Source organism: Mustelus asterias, chromosome 16, assembly GCF_964213995.1.
Source record: "Mustelus asterias chromosome 16, sMusAst1.hap1.1, whole genome shotgun sequence".
NCBI lineage: Eukaryota > Metazoa > Chordata > Chondrichthyes > Carcharhiniformes > Triakidae > Mustelus > Mustelus asterias.
The window spans coordinates 103,336,247-103,354,444 of NC_135816.1; positions in this window are offsets into that span (position 1 = coordinate 103,336,247).

The following is an 18,198-nucleotide window of genomic DNA, read 5'->3' on the forward strand; positions in this document are numbered from 1 at the left end:
ACAGCATCTGTGGAGAGAGAATAGAGTCAATGTTTTGAGTCTCAGTGACCCTTGGTCAGAGCTGTGATCTAGAAATGCAGCTCACGGTGTTCAACTGGACAGCCAATTCCCCGGGAGAAATAGTCTCTGATTTTATTTTGAAATTTGTGGATGAATACAACGACAGAAGCATGGAAACTAGAAGCAGGAGGAGGCCATTTGGCCCTTCAAGACTGCTCTGTCATTCATTATGATCATGGCTGATCATTAAATTCAATACACTGATCCCACCTTTCCCCCATATCCCTGATCCCTTTAAACTGAAGAGCTTCATCTAATTTCTTCTTGAAATCACACAGCATTTTGGCCTCAACTACTTTCTGTGGGAGTGAATTCCACACGTTCACCACTCTCTAAGTAAAGAAGTCTCTCCTCACCTCAGTCCTAAAAGCGTAACCCCTTACTTTACTCAGTTAACGGTAGGGTGTTGGGGAGAGTTACAGCACAAAGTGATCTCGGGGTACAGGTTCATAGCTCCTTGAAAGTGGAGTCACAGGTGGACAGTTCTGATGTTTATTTTTGAGATTCTTGTGAAAAGTTGCAAAGTATGGACAACGTCAATTGTGCAGGGCATTAGTGAGGCCTCATCTGGACTACTGTGTGCAGCTTTGGTCTTCTTATCTGAGGCAGGATGTCCTTGCTATAGAGGGAGTACAGCGAAGGTTTACCAGGCTGATTCCTGGAATGGCAGGTCTGTCATATGAGGAGAGGCTAAGTCGGTTAGGATTATATTCACTGGAGTTTAGAAGAGTGAGAGGGGATATATGGTGAAGAAGACATTCAGCATGCTTGGTTTCATTGGTCAGAACATTGAACACAGGAGTTGGGACATCTTGTTGAAATTGTACAAGACATTGAGGTTGTTTTCGTTAGAGAGAAGAAGGTTCAGAGGTGACTTAATAGAGGCATACAAGATGATCACAGGATTAGACAGGGTGGATAGTGAGAGCCTTTTTCCTCGGATGGTGATAGCTAGCACGAGGGGACATAGCTTTAAATTCAGGGGTGATAGATATAGGACAGGTGTCAGAGGTAGGTTCGTCACTCAGAGAGGAGTAAGGGCGTGGAATGCCCTGCCTGCAGCAGTAGTGGATTCGCCAACATTAAGGGCATTTAAATGGTCATTGGATAAACATATGGATGATATTGGAATAGTGTAGATTAGATGGGCATTAGATTGGTTTCACTGGTTGGCACAACATCGAGGGCCGAAGGGCCTGTACTGCGCTGTAATGTTCTATGTTCTATTGGTAAGGCCACACTTGGAATACTGTGTACAGTTCTGGTCACCCTATCATAGAAGGAATATTATTAAACTAGAAAGAGTGCAGAAAACATTTACCAGAATACTACCGGGACTTGATGGATTGAGTTATAAGGAGAGGCTGGATAGACTGGGACTTTTCTGTCTGGAGCGTAGAAGGCTGAGGTGTGGTCTTATAGAGGTCTATTAAATGATGAGGGGCATAGATCAGCTCGATAGTCAATATCTTTTCCCAAAGGTAGGGGAGTCTAAAACTAAAGGGCATAGGTTTAAGGTGAGAGGGGAGAGATACAAAAGTGTCCAGAGGGGCATTTGTTTCACACAGAGGGTGGTGAGTGTCTGGAACAAGCTGCCAGAGGTAGAAGTAGAGGCGGGTACAATTTTGTCTTTTAAAAAGCATTTAGACAGTTACATGGGTAAGATGGGTAAAGAGGGATATGGGTCAAATGCAGGTAATTGGGACTAGCTTTGGGGTTTAAAAATAAAGGGCAGCATGGACAAGTTGGGCCAACGGGCCTGTTTCCATGTTGTAACCTCTATGGCTCTATGACTTATGCTCAAACTATGACCCCTAGTTTTGGACTCCCCCCACCATCGGGAACATCCTTTCTCAATCTACCCTGTCTAACTCTGTTAGAATTTTAAGTTTCCATGACATCCCCTCTCACTCTTCTAAATTCCAGGAATCAGCCTGGTAAACCTTCGCTGTACTCCCTCTATAGCAAGGACATCTTTCCTCAGATAAGGAGACCAAAACTGCACACAATACTCCAGATGTGGCCTCAGCAATGCCCTGCACAATTGACGTTGTCCACACTTTGCAACTTTTCACAAGAATCTCAGGAACAAATATCAGAACTCGGACTGCACTCGATGTCATTCGTTCGTTATTGTTATCTGAATTCTACAATTGAGTCTCTGATGTAAATGTTTTTTTTATCACAATAGGGAATTAACTCTCTGTTAATTTGTTTCCTGACTTGCAAGAGAACTAAGTTTGAATCACGAGGCAAGCTCAATATTCCCGAGGCAATTCCATGATGTATAAATGAATGACACGAGCAATGTACCACTTCGGATTTGAACAGAGATTCCCTGCAGCAGGAAGGAACAGTTCACTTTACCCTGACCATGCATCGACCCCTTGACTATGTCCTGAAAATATATTACACAATTCTCGCTGTTGTTGGTGTTCCTGGTAAGTGGCTTGAACCTTTGAATGATGGAAATTCATGTATGGTTTGAACTTGTGACTGATAATCACTCAGTTGCCACTGACAATCGCTCCGTGATATAATCTTAAATTAAAGATTTAACAGAAAAGTGCTGGATAAACTGACAGCATCTGTGGAGAGAGGGAGAGAGAGAAACAGAGTTAATGTTTCAAGTCTAAATGATCCTTCTGAATTGATTTGATTTGATTTATTGTCACATGTATTGGGATACAGTAAAAAGTATTGTTTCTTGCCAGCTGTACAGGCAAAGCATACCATTCATAGAGTACATAGGGGTGAAGGAAAGGAGAGGGTACAGAATGTAATGTTACAGTCACAGCTAGGGTGTAGAGAAAGATCATCTTAATATGAGGTAGGTCCATTCAAAAGTCTAATGGCAGCAGGGAAGAATCTGTTCCTGAGTCGGTTAGTACGTCATCTCAGACCTTCGTATCTTTTTCACGGTGGAAGAAGGTGGAAGAGAGACTGTCCGGGGTGCGTGGGGTCCTTAATTATGCTGACTGCTTTTCCAATGGAAGGGGCTACGTTCACAACCCCTTTGTAGTTTCTTGCAATCTTGGGCAGAGCAGGAGCTCTACCAAACTGGGATAGATCCAGAAAGAATACTTTCTATGGCGCATCTGTACAAATTGGTGAGAGTCGTAGCGTACATGCCAAATTGACTTATTTTTCTGAGAAAGTAGAGCGGTTGGTGGGGCTTTCTTAACTATAGGGTTGGCAGGGGGGACCAGGACAGGTTGTTGGTGATCTGAACACCACAAAACAGAAACTTGCCAATTTCTGATAGGTTTTTAACACTGCGATGCCGTTGGTCAAATCTGACAGGCCTTTTCGAACAAGCGCTGATGACTGTTTCATTTAATATTGTATTACATGTTTCCAGTAGTTTATGTCCCAGTTCCAATTGGATTATTTTTCTTACCACTGAAGGTATGTCCACTTATCCATAGTTGGTTGGTCTTTACCTATTTCAGATTTCAAATGCAGTTATGGTTTGTTATAATCCAGGTCAGAAACTTCAAGGTGTTTTCCAAAGTCCGCCTGGACCATATGTTTTGCACTTTGATTTTGGCATTAGGATGAGCATAAGATCTTTCACTCCAGGTATGATTCAAGTGACCCCCAAGGAAGCATTTACGAAACATCATTTCTTTAAGAACAGAGTTAATATGTGAGGCAGCAGCGCTAACCACTGTACCACTGTGCCGCCCCGAACTTGGGCTATTAATTTGAGGGGTTGCATTAAACTGAAAAGCTGTAAGATTTTTGTGCTGTTAAATTCATTCCAGATTTACGAGGATGTTACCAGCTCTGAATTATGAGGAGAGGCTGAAACTTTTTCCCCTGGAACGTGGGAGGATGATGTTTATAAAATCATAGGCGCCATTATATTATGCAGCACAATAGCACTGCTGCCTCGCAGCGCCATGGATCCGGGTTCCATTCCCAGCTTGGGTCACTGCCTGTGCAGAGTTTGCACATTCTCTCCGTGTCTGCGTGGGTTTTCTCCAGGTGCTCCAGTTTCGTCCCACAGTCCGAACGACGTGCTGCTTGCTGTGTTGGCTATGCTAAATGTCCCTTGGTGTACCCGAACAGGCGCCGGAGTGTGGCGACTCGGAGTTTTTCACAGTAACTTCATTGCAGTGTTAATGTAAGCCTACTTGTGACACGAATAAATAAGCTTTAAACTTTAAAAAAAAAGCTTTAAGGTGAATAGCCAAGGCCTTTTCCCCAGGGTAGTGGAATCCAAAACTAGAGGGCGCAGGTTAAAGGTGAGAGGGGAAAGGGAACTGAGGGCAGCTCTTTCCCACAGAGGGTAGTGCGTATATGGAATGAGCTGCCAGAGAGGGTGGTGGAGGTGGGTATAATTACAACATTTAACAGTCATTTGGACAGGTACATGGATGGAAAAGGTTTAGAGGGATATGGGCCAAACGCAGGCAAATGGGTCGAGTTCAGTTTCGGAAACGTGGTCTGCATGGAGGAGTTTGGCTGAAGACCTTGTCTCTATATCGGATATCTCTGTGACTCTGCCAAAATCTTTCCCTAAATACTTTGCTCAGACATTGAAAATATTATGCCAGTAATTTCCAGTCTCTTTCGCTTTTCTTTTTCCCCCACAGTTAATTTAGTGGCGATAGTGATCCTATCCCGTAGAAAGTGCGGTCTCTCTCCCTGCACCACTCGGTACCTGGTGGCCATGGCAACAGCGGACCTTCTGGTTATTATCTTTGAAGTGATACTGAGGCAGATCAATAACTATTATTTTCCGGTCACTTTCCTGTACCTTACTCCGGTGTGCAGCATTAATAACGTTCTGATTTGCATCGCCAGTCACTGCTCTGTCTGGTTTACCATTACTTTTTCCTTCGATCGTTTTGTGGCCATATGTTGCCAGAAGCTGAAAACAATTTATTGCACTGAGAAAACTGCACTCATAGTTTTAGCAACAACCGGCATTCTGCTCTGTGTGAAAAGCATCCCGTTCTACTTTGTATACGAACCCGGTCAGATCATCGACAATGTGCCATGGTCTTGTAATATGAAGCTGAGCTATGTCACTGAGCCTGGCTGGATGGTATTTAATTGGTTTGATACAGTTTTAACACCATTGTTCCCATTTACTTTCATTGTGTCACTCAATGCTTTGACAGTCAGACACATCTTGATGGCCAGTCGAGTCCGTAAGGGATTGAAGTGTCAGAATGGCAGTGACCCAGAGATGGAGAGCAGAAAGAAGTCTGTGATTTTACTCTTCACCATATCCTGCAGCTTCATACTTCTGTGGCTGACGTACGTTGTACATTTCTTGTATTATAGCATTTCAGGAAGAAGTTTCGATGATTACAATTTTTCTGAATATATATTTCAACAAGTTGCATACATGCTGCTCAATTTAAGTTGCTGCACGAACACATTCATTTATGGGGTAACTCAGACCAAGTTCAGAGAGCAGGTCAAGTGCGTGGTAATATACCCGGTCACATCTCTCATTCAACTGATTAATAAACAAAACAAATGACAACAACCCCGAGGTCTGTCCCAGTTTTACCAGTCCAGGGATTGATTGTTTCTCCCCAGGCTCACAATGGAGACATGACCAAGAGCAATACAGAAACATAGCAACTGGAAGCAGGAGTCGGCCATTCGGCCCTTCCAGCCTGCTCCGCCATTCCCTTTGATCATGGCTGAACATCAAATTCAATATCCTGATCCCACCTCACCACCCCCACCCCCAAAATCACTTGGTCCCTTCAGCCCCAAAAGCTATATCTAATTTCTTCTTCAAATAACACCAATGTTTTGGCCTCAACTACTTTCTGTGGTAGTGAATTGAACACATTCATCACCCTCCAGGTGAAGAAACTTCTCCTCACCTCAGTCCCAAAAGGTTTATCCCTTATCCTCAAACTATGACCCTTAGTTCTGGACTCCCCCCACCATTGGGAACATTCTTTCTGAATCCACCCTGTCTCTATGAGATCCCCTCTCATTCTTCGATACACCAATGAATATAATCCTAACTGGTTTAGTCTCTCCCATAACAGACCTGCCATCCCAGAAATCAGCCTGGTAAACCTTCACTGTGCTCCCTCTATGGCAAGGATATCCTTCCGCTGATGAGGAGACCAAAACTGCACACAATACCCTAGGTGTGACCTGTACAATTGCAGCGAAACATCCCTATCCCCATACTCAAATCCTCTCGCTATGAAGGCCAACATACCATTTGCCTTCTTTACTGCCTGCTGTACCTGCAAACGTACTTTCAGCGACTGATGCACGAGGAAACCAAGATCTCGCTAAGCATTCAACGGGATGGGGTGCCAAGGGTGTAAGGTGTCGCAGACCACCACCCATATCTCCACTGGTTCCATTCTCAGCTCCTCACACGGTTAGGAAGAAATAATGCTTGTTGCTTTCAGAAATTTTCCTCTCATATCTATATTAATTGATTGTTATTGAAGACTCATTATTGAAGACTCATTATTGAAACCATCTCCTTTCTCCCACCCGGCGGCAGCCATCTCTCTATCCCTCCCCCTGCATCTGTGTGTGTGGCTATCACTGTTTTTCTCTCTCTCTCTCTGTTGTTAGCACCCTGATGTGGAGATGCCGGCGTTGGGCAGGGGTTCGATTACTGACTTGGATTACAGCCTGTGTGGAGTTTGCACGTTCTCCCCGTGTCTGCGTGGGTTTCCTCCGGGTGCTCCGGTTTCCTCCCATAGTCTGAACGGAGTGCTGTTACATTCATTGGTCATGTTAAATTCTCCCTCAGCGTACCCGAATAGGTGCCTGAGTGTGATGACGAGGGGATTTTCACACTAACTTCATTGCAGTGTTAATGTAACCCTACTTGTGACAGTAATAAAATAAACTTTAAACACGCACACACACAGAGTCAAAAACACACAGCCACACAGAAATCCAAAGACACAGCCCTACACTCAGGCTAAACAAAACAGCACAGACACACACAGTATCACACAAACACAGACAGACACACACAGAAACACAAATATAACTATAAAAAAACAGAATGTGCTCACATAGCAACAGAAGAACAGAATCATGCACCTGTGCTCACACAGAAAGTCAACAACACCCAGACACGTACAATACCCCCAATACACCCGGAATCACACAGACACACACACGTGGATCCATAAGACAAAGCGGCAGAATTAGGCCACTCAGCCCACCGAGTCTGCTCCGCCATTCAATCGTGGCTGGTTTTTTTCTCATCCTTATTCTCCTGCCTTTTCCCCATAAACCCAGATCAAGAACCTATCTATCTCTGTCTTAAAGACACTCAATGACCCGGCCTCCACAGCCCTCAGTGGCAAAGAGTTCCACAGATTCACCACTCTCTGGCTGAAGAAATTCCTCCTCACCTCTGTTTTAAAGGATCGGTCCTTGCGCCTGAGGTTGTGCCCTCTGGTTCTAATTTGTCCTACGAGTGGAATCAGCCTCTCCACATCCACTCTATCTGGGCCTCGTATCCTGCAAGTTTCAATAAGATCCCCCCTCATCCTTCTAAACTCCAAAGAGTACAGACCCAGAGTCCTCAACTGTGCTCATTCGACAAGTTCTTCATTCCAAGGATTATTCTTGTGAACCTCCTCTGGACCCCTTCCAAGGCCAGCATATCCTTCCTTAGATATGGGGACCAAAACTGCTCACAATTTCCCAAATGGGGTCTGACCAGAGCCTTATACAGCCTCAGAAGTATATCCCTGCTTTTGCATTCAAGCCATCTTGACATGAATGCGAACATTGCATTTGTCTTCCGAACTGCCGACTGAACCTGCACGTTAACCTGAAGAGAATCTTGAACAACGACTCCCAAGTCCCTTTGTGTTTCTGATTTCCTCAGCATTTTCCCATTGAGAAAATAGTCTATGCCTCCATTCCTCCTTCCAAAGTGCATGACCTCACACTTTTCACCATTGCACTCCATCTGCCACTTCTTTGCCCGCTCTCCTAACATGTCCAAGTCCTTCTACAGCCCCCCGCTTCCTCAATACTACCTGTCCCTCTACATATCTTTGTATCATCTGCAAACTTCGCAACAGTGCCTTCAGTTCCTTCCTCCAAATCGTAAATGTACATTGTGAAAAGTTGTGGTCCCAGCAGTGACCCCTGAGACACACCACTAGACACAGGCTGTCATCCTGAGACAGACCCCTTTATCCCCACTCTCTGCCTTCTGCCAGTCAGCCAATCCTCTATCCATGTCAGGATCTTACCCTTAACACCATGGGCACTTAACTTATTTAACAGTCTCCTGTGCGGCACTTTGTTGAAGGCCTTCTGGAAATCTAAATAAATCACGTCCACTGACTCTCCTTTCTCTATCTTCCTTGTTGCCTTCTCAAAGAACTTGAATAGATTTGCCAGACATGACCTCCCCTTGACGAAGCCGCGCTGACTCAGTCCTACTTTGGCATGCACTTCCAAGTACTCCGCAATCTCATCTTTAATAATGGACTCGAAACTCTTGCCAATGACTGAAGTCAAGTTAACCACACACACACACACACACACACGCACACACACACAGATATACAGACAGCCAAACACAGAATCTCTCTCAAACGCATAGAAAAGCACCCACACGCACACACACAGCCACATAAAATCACAAATGCACTGTTACACAGGCAGTCACACAGAACCAGACTTTCTCACATACACTCACACACAGGGAGATGTACAGACAAAAGCAGAAACTAACAAATACACACACACACACACTCACAAGCAGAGACAATAGAGGATTAAGCTCAATTTCACTTCAGTCACATTAGGAGAACACCAGCAGAATAACACAAGCAAAGTGAAAATTCTGTATGATTTTTATTGTGAAATTAGGGAATGCAAATATACCCCCATTTCCCAGGATGGAAATGTAATTGCTCATTTCTCACGCAGTGTGTATATTCAGTCCGTACAGAGTCACTCACACGCAACAAAACATATACCCCCAAAGAGACAAACACACACACACATTAAGACACACACACACACATACACAGACTCACACTCACAAACTCATAGCCGCACTCACACACAGGCACTGAGACAGACAGAGAAACACTCACACACAGAAACATAGACAGGACATAGGTGCACCAAGGCAGCCGCAAACACGGGGACATACAGACACACTGATGAATAAATACATTTATACAGGTACACACGTGCACAGGGAGACATGCACTCACAGAACCACACAGACAAACACACAGAGACAAAAGCACAGGAAAACAGAAAGCCAAGAGCACAGACAGACACACGCAGTATCACACAAACAGCACAGACACAAAGAGAAAAGTATACACGAGACACACACACATGGGCTCACACACACCTTGATACCCGCACACACGCAGGGACATCCACAAAGAGTGAAAGGGTATAAATGTTAGGAAGTGATCCTAAATCTTTATAAAATACACCTCTGGTTCCAGCTGGTGTTTGTGTCCATTTCTGTGCACCATACTTTGGGAAGGACGTGAACAATTTCTTCAATGTACAGAAGAGATTTACTGGAATGTTCCCGGGATAAGATTCCGACCATCCCTCGGAGGGATTAGTGAAACTGGGAATATTTACCTCCGAATAGAAGCAAATTCTGGACAAAGGGTGGAAGAAAATCGCTCCTCAACGCTGCAACTAAAAAGAATTGGAATATGAACTTGAAATGCTGTGACTGATGGTAGGGGAAAGAGTGGGGACTAGTAGAAACTGAGAAGATAGTTTGTGTGTGAACCATAGAATGGTTACAGCACGGGAGGCCATTCAACCCATCGAGCTACTATTCCCACTCCTCTCTCTATTCCTGTCACCCTGTAAATATTTTTCCATTCAATTTTCTTCTGATGGAATCTGATTCAAGTCGCTCTGAGGCCGTACATTCCAGATACTTAGCATTCTCTGTGTTTGTCCTTCCTAATGGTATTTTTTGCATCATTTGCCAATCATACTAAACCAATGTTTAACATAGGCAAAAGCAACATTTTGATTTGATTTGATTTATTATTGTCTCATGTATTGAGATACAGTGAAAAGTATTGTTTCTTGCACGCTATACAGACAAAGCATACTGTTCATAGAGAAGGAAAGGAGAGAATGCAGAATGTAGTGTTACAGTCATAGCCAGGGTGTAGAGAAAGATCAACTTACTGCAAGGTAGGTCCTTCAAAAATCTGATGGCAGCAGGGAAGAAGCTGTTCTTGAGTCGGTTGGTACGTGACCTCAGACTTTTGTATCTTTTTTTCCCGACGGAAGTAGGTGGAAGAGTATGTCCAGGGTGCGTGAGGTCCTTAATTATTCCGAGGCAGCGGGTAGTGTAGATAACGTTAATGGATGGGAGGCTGGTTTGAGTGATGGACTGGGCTTCATTCACGACCCTTTGTAGCTTCTTGTGATCTTGGCAGAGGAGGAGCCCAGACCAAGCTGTGATACACCCAGAAAGAATGCTTTCTATGGTGCATCTGTGGAAATTGGTGAGAGTTGTAGCAGAATGCCAAATTTCCTTAGCCTCCTGAGAAAGTAAAGGCGTTGGTGGGCTTTCTTAACTCTTGCATCAGCGTGGAAGGATCAGGACAGTTTGTTGGTGATCTGGACACCTAGAAACTTGAAGCTCTCGACCCTTTCTACTTCGTCCCCATTGATGTGGATAGGAGCATGTTCTCCTTTACGCTTCTTGATGTGGGTGACAATCTCCTTCGTTTTGTTGACAATGAGGGAGAGATTATTGTTACCACAAATTTTCCAGTCGCAAAATACTGCGGATGCTTGAGCCTGAATCAAAAGCAGAAAATTCTGGAAAATCTCACATCTGTGAAGAGAGAATAGGACCAATGTTTCGAGTCTGGATGGCCCTTCGTCAGAGAAGTGTCTTCACAGATGCTGTCAGACCGGCTGAGATTTTCCAGCATTTTCTCTTTTTGTTAAACACAGGCACATTGACACCCAGGGACACGCACAGGGACACACACACAGGCACATAGGGACACACACACAGGCACATAGGGACACACACACAGGCACATAGGGACACACACACAGGCACATAGGGACACACACACAGGCACATAGGGACACACACACAGGCACATCGGGACACACACACAAACACATATATTTGCAAACATCCCACTGATTCTGGGACTGTGTTCCCAGGTTCGAGCCACGCCAGCCCGGTGAAAGATCAAATCTCCATACACCCTTTACTCCCTGTAAGGATTTTGCACATTTCAGTGAGATTACCTTTTATTCTTCGGAGCTCTGCAGAATGAAGGCTACGCTTCCTCGACTTCTTCTCAAATGACAATTGGACCATCACAGGAATTAGGCAGATAATTCCAAATGAAGTATTGTGACTGTTGGAAATCTGAAATAAAAACAGGAAGTGCTGGATAAACATACCCATACGGGCCTTGTATGAGGGAACACGACACCAGAACTCTCTCAGTTATTACAATCCGGGTCTTGAACGAGTAAGCGCTGCAGTAGATCATCTAAGCTATTACAATCAAGGCCTTCTATCAACAAACACTGCAGGATGCATCTTTGTTATCACAATCTAGACCTGGTATGAGTAAATATCGCACTCGTAGTGTTTCTTAAACACCTGCACATTGACACACAGGGACACACACAAGGACACACACACACACGAACACACACACACACAGGAACACATACACTCACAGGGACACACACACAGATACATAGGAACACAGACACACACACACACTTACAAACATCCAGCTGAAGGGCGGCACGGTGGCACAGTGGTTCGCACTGCTGCCTCACAGTTCCAGGGAGCTGGGTTCAATTCCCGGCTTGGGTCACTGTCTTTGTGGAGTCTGTATGTTCTCCCCGTGTCTGCGTGGGTTTCCTCCAGGTGCAGTGTAGGCATCGGCACATCACTCTCCATTAATTATTAAAATCTCGGCCTTGTACCAGTAAACACTGCATTCGACCTCCTTCATTTATTCCAATCCAGGCTTTGAATATGGACACACTGCACTAGACCTCACAGAACAAAGAAAAGTACAGCGCAGGAACAGGCCCTTCGGCCCTCCAACCCATGCGGAAATGATACCCTAACAAAACTAAAAATGCCTTTACTTGGTCCGTATCCCTCTATTCCTCTATGGGACTTGAACTTTCTGAATATTGATTGGAACCTTTATAGGTCGAATAGTTCGGATGGGGCAGTTTTTGTGCAGTGTGTGCAGGAGGGTTTCCTGACACAATATGTGGATAAGCCGACAAGAGGTGGGGCCACATTGGATTTGGTAATGGGAAATGAACCGGGGCAAGTGTTGGATTTGGTTGTGGGAGAGCAATTTGGAGATCGTGACCACAATTCGGTGTCTTTCATTATTGCAATGGAGAGGGATAGGGCCATACGGCTGGGCATAGTTTACAATTGGGGGAGAGGTAATTATGATGTGATTAGGCAGGAATTAGGAAGCATAGGATGGGAACAGAAATTGTCAGGGAAAGGCACTAATGATAAGTGGAACTTTTTCAAGGAACAAATGCTGCGTGTCCTTGATAGGTATGTCCCTGTCTGACAGGGAGGAAATGGCCGACTGAGGGAACCGTGGTTCACAAAAGCAGTTGAATGTCTTGTCAAGATGAAGAAGGAAGCGTATGTAAGGTTGAGCACACAAGATTCAGTTGGCTCGATGGAGGGTTACAAGTTAGCAAGAAATGAGCTGAAAAAGGGGCTTAGGAGAGCTAGGAGGGGGCATGAGGAGTCCTTGGCGGGTCGGATCAAGGAAAACCCCAAGGCTTTTTACTCTTATGTGAGGAATAAAAGAATGACTAGGGTGAGGTTGGGGCCGGTCAAGGACGGCAGTGGGAATTTGTGCATGGAGTCAGAAGAGATAGGAGAGGTGATGGAGGAGCACATTTAGTGTTCACCAAGGAGAGGGGCCATGTTTTTGAGGAAGAGAGGGTGTCACAGGCTGATATGCTGGAGGAAGTAGATGTTTGGAGGGAAGATGTACTCGCAATTGTGAATAAACTGAAGGTTGATAAGTCCCCTGGGCCTGATGAAATATACCCTGGGATTCTTTGGGAGGCAAGGGATGAGATAGCAGAGCCTTTGACATTGATCTTTGGATCCTCACTGTCCACGGGGGTGGTGCCAGAGGACTGGAGAGTGGCGAATGTTGTTCCTCTGTTTAAGAAAGGGGATAGAAATGACCCTGGTAATTAGGGATAGGATTTACGAACATTTAGAAATCCAGGATATTCAGCACGGATTCGTGAAGGGCAAGTCTTGCCTCACAAATTTGATAGAATTTTTTGAGGAGGTAACTAAGTGTGTTGATGAAGGTAGTGCAGTTGATGTCATATACATGGATTTTAGTAAGGCGTTTGATAAATTCCCCCATGGTCGGCTATTGATGAAAATAAGGATGTGTAGGATAGAGGGAAGTTTGGCCGATTGGATAGGTCACTGGCTATCTAACAGAAGACAGAGGGTGGTGGTGGATGGAAAATTTTCAGACTGGAAACCGGTTACCAGCAGAGTGCCACAGGGATCAGTGCTTGGTCCTCTGCTATTTATAATTTTCATAAATGACTTGGAGGAGGGGGCTGAAGGGTGGATCAGTAAATTTGCTGATGACACCAAAATTGGAGGAGTAGTGGATGAGGTGGAGGGCTGTTGTAGGCTGCAAAGAGATATAGACAGGATACAGAGCTGGGCTGAAAAATGGCAAATGGAGTTTAACCTTGATAAATGCGAGGTGATTCATTTTGGTAGGACAAATTTGAATGTGGATTACAGGGTCAAAGGTAGGGTTCTGAAGAATGTGGAGGAACAGAGAGATCTTGGGTTTCATATCCATAGATCTCTGAAGGTTGCCACTCAAGTGGATAGAGCCGTGAAAAGGGCCGATAGTGTGTTGGCGTTCATTAACAGGGGGTTGGAGTTTAAGAGCCGTGGGGTTATGCTGCAACTGTATAGGACCTTGGTGAAACCACATTTGGAATATTGCGTGCAGTTCTGGTTCCCTCACTATAAGAAGGATGTGGAGACACTGGAAAGAGTGCAAAGGAGATTTACCAGGATACTGCTTGGTTTGGACAGTAGGTCTTATGAGGAAAGGTTGAGGGAACTTGGGCTTTTCTCTTTGGAGCGGAGAAGGTTGAGAGGAGACTTGATAGAGGTTTATAAGATGATGAGGGGGATAGTCAGAGTGAACGTTCAAAGACTATTTCCTCGGGTGAATGGAGCGGCAACGAGGGGGCATAACTATAGGGTTCATGGTGGGAGATATAGGAAGGATGTCCGAGGTAGGTTTTTTACTCAGAGAGTGGTTGGGGTGTGGAATGGACTGCCTGCAGGGATAGTGGAGTCAGACACTTTAGGAACATTTAAGAAGCTATTGGATAGGCACATGGAGCACTTCGGGATGATAGGGAGGAAATAGCTTGATCTGGGTTTCAGACAAAGCTCGGCACAACATCGTGGGCCAAAGGGCCTGTTCGGTGCTGTACTGTTTCTATGTTCTATGTTCTATTCCCTCCCTATTCATGGACCCATCCAGCTGCCTCCTAAATGTCGCTCATGTTCCTGCTTCCACCACCTCCTCCAGCAGCGTGTTCCTGGCATCCACCACTCCCTCCATGAAACAATTTCCCCGCGCATCTCACTTCAACTTTCCCCCTTCACATCAAACCTGTGCCTCCTTGTAATTGACACTTGGGAAAATTGGGAAAAAGCCTCTGACTATCCACCCTGTCTATGCCTCTCATCATTTTGCAGACCTCTATCAGGTCTCCCCTCAGCCTCCGTCTTTCCAGTGAAACAATCCAACTTTATTCAACCTCTCCTCATTGCTGACAGCCTCGAGACCAGGCAACATCTTGGTGAACCTTCTTTGCACCCTCACCAAAGCTTCCACGTCCTTCCGGTAGTGTGGTGACCAGAACTGCACGCAATACTCCAAATGTGGCTGAACCACGGTTTTATTTAGCTGCAACATGATTTGCCAACTCTTGAACTCAGTACCCTGGCCGATGAAGGCAAGCAGACCACACGCCTTCTTAATCACCTTGGCCACCTACGTTGCCACTTTTAGGGAACTGTGGACCTGCACGCCCAGATCCTCTGTAAGTTAATGTTCCTCAGGGTTCTGTAATTTACACCTAATTCATAACTAAATCTGATCCTCCAAAATGCATCACCTCACATTTGTCTGGGTTTAACTCCATCTGCCATTTCTCTGCTCAAGTCTCCAATCTATCTCTGTCCTGCTGTATCCTCTGACAATCTCTGGCACTTTCAGCAACTCCACCAATCTCCGTGTCATCCACAAACTTCCGAGTCAGACCACCCACATTTTCCTCCAGATCATTTATATATTCGACAAACAACAGAGGCCCCAGCTCTGATCCCTGTGAACCTCCTTTACTTATTACAACCCAGGGCTTGTATCAAGAAACACTGCATTAGATCTCTCTCAGTTATTACAACCTCGGCCTTGTGTAAAGAAACAGAAGGTCGTAGACAGAGGGTAGCAGTGGAAGGGTGTGTTTTTGAATGGAGGGCTGTGACAAGTGGTGTACAGATCCCTGGGGCACACCACTGGTGACCGACCTCCATTTAGAAAAAGACCCATCTATAACCACTCTCTGCCTCCTTTGGGCAAGCCAGTTCTGGATCCACCGGGCACATCACAAGTGGCGTTCCTCAGGGATCAGTGCTGGGACATTTGCTGTTTATAATACATATAAATGACTTTGGGGAAAATGTAACTGGTTTGATGAGTAAGTTTGCGGATGACACAAAGTTTGGTGGATTTGCAGATAGTGATGAGGACCATCAGAGGATACAGCAGATATAGATCAGTTAGAGACTTAGGTGGAGAGATGACAGATGGCATCAAGATAGATAAGTCGCCAGGTCCGGATGGGATGTTCCCCAGGTTACTGTGGGAGGCGAGGGAGGAGTTTGCAGAGCCTCTGACGATGATCTTTGCGTCGTCGATGGAGACGGGAGAGGTGCCGGAGAATTGGAGGATTGCGGGTGTGGTTCCTATTTTCAAGAAGGCGAATAGGGATAGCCCAAGTAATTACCGACCGGTGAGTCTAACCTCAGTGGTTGGTAAACTGATGGAGAAGATCCTGAGGGACAGGATATATGAGCATTTAGAGAGGTTTAGTATGCTCAAGAATACTCAGCATGGCTTTGTCAAGGGCAGATCGTGCCTTACGAGCCTGGTGGAGTTCTTCGAAAATGTGGCTAAACACATTGACGAAGGGAAGGCGGTAGATGTGGTTTATATGGATTTTAGCAAGGCGTTCGATAAGGTCCCCCGTGCAAGGCTTCTAGAAAAATTGAGAGGGCATGGGATCCAAGGGGCTGCTGCCCTGTGGATCCAGAACTGGCTTGCCCAAAGGAGGCAGAGAGTGGGTATAGAATGGTCTTTTTCTAAATGGAGGTCAGTCACCAGTAGTGTGCCCCAAGGATCTGTTCTGGGACCCTTGCTGTTTGTCATTTTCATAAATGACCTGGATGAGGAAGCGGAGGGATGGGTTGGTAAGTTTGCCGACAACACAAAGGTTGGTGGGGTTGTGGATAGTCTGGAGGGATGTCAGAAGTTACAGAGGGACATAGATAGGATGCAAGACTGGGCAGACAAGTGGCAGATGGACTTCAACCCAGATAAATGCGTCGTGGTCCATTTTGGCAGGTCAAATGGGATGAAGGAGTACAATATCAAGGGAAAGACTCTTAGTACGGTAGAGGATCAGAAGGACCTTGGGGTCCGGGTCCATAGGACTCTGAAATCGGCCCCGCAGGTGGAGGAGGTGGTTAAGAAGGCTTATGGTGTGCTGGCCTTTATCAATCGAGGGATTGAGTTTTGGAGTCCGGGGATAATGATGCAGCTATATAAGACCCTCGTCAGACCCCACTTGGAGTACTGTGCTCAGTTCTGGTCGCCTCACTATAGGAAGGATGTGGAAAACATTGAAAGGGTGCAGAGGAGATTTACAAGGATGTTGCCTGGATTGAGTGGTATGCCTTATGAGGATAGGCTGAGGGAGCTCGGTCTTTTCTCCTTGGAGAGACGAAGGATGAGAGGAGACCTAATAGAGGTGTATAAGATGTTGAGAGGTATAGATCGGGTGGACTCTCAGAGGCTTTTTCCCAGAGTGGAAATGTCTGCTACGACAGGACACAGGTTTAAGGTGCTGGGGGGTAGGTACAGGGGAGATGTTAGGGGTATGCTTTTCACACAGAGGGTGGTGGGCGAGTGAATCGGCTGCCGTCAGGGGTGGTGGAGGCGAACTCAATAGGGTCCTTTAAGAGACTCCTGGATGAGTACATGGAAATTAATAGGATAGAGGGTTATAGGTAGGTCTAGAAGGTAGGGATGTGTTCGGCACAACTTGTGGGCCGAAGGGCCTGTTTTGTGCTGTAGTTTTTCTATGTTTCTACGTTTCTATGGAGTATAATCCAGACAAATGTGAAGTAATGCATTTTGGAAGGTCTAATACAGATAGGAAATATACAGTAAATGGCAGAACCCTAAAGAGTATTGATAGGTAAAGGGATCTGGGTGTACAGGTGCACAGGTCACTGAAAGTGGCAATGCAGGTGGAGAAGGTAGTCAAGAAGGTATACGGCATGCTTGCCTTCATCGGCCGGGGTATTGAGTTTAAAAATTGGCAAGTCATGTTGCAACTTTATAGGATGTTCGTTCGGCCGCACTTGGAATATAGTGTTCAATTCTGATCGCCGCACGACCAGAAGAATGTGGAGGCTTTGGAGAGGGTACAGAAAAGACTTAGCAGGATGCTGCCTGTTATGGAGGGCATTAAATCTGACGAGAGGTTGGAGAAACTTGTTTTTTGTCATTGGAAGGACGGAGGTTGAGGGGCGACGTGATAGAAGTCGACAAGATTCTGAGCGGCATGGACAGAGTGGACAGTCAGAAGCTTTTTCCCAGGGTGGAAGAGTCAATTACGAGGGGGCATAGATTTAAGGTGTGAGGGGAAAGGTTTAAAGGACACGTAGGAGGCGAGTTTTTTACAAAGAGATTGGTGGGTGCCTGGAACTCACTGCTGGGGATGGTCATGGAAGCAGATATGATATTGACTTTTAAGGGGCGTCTT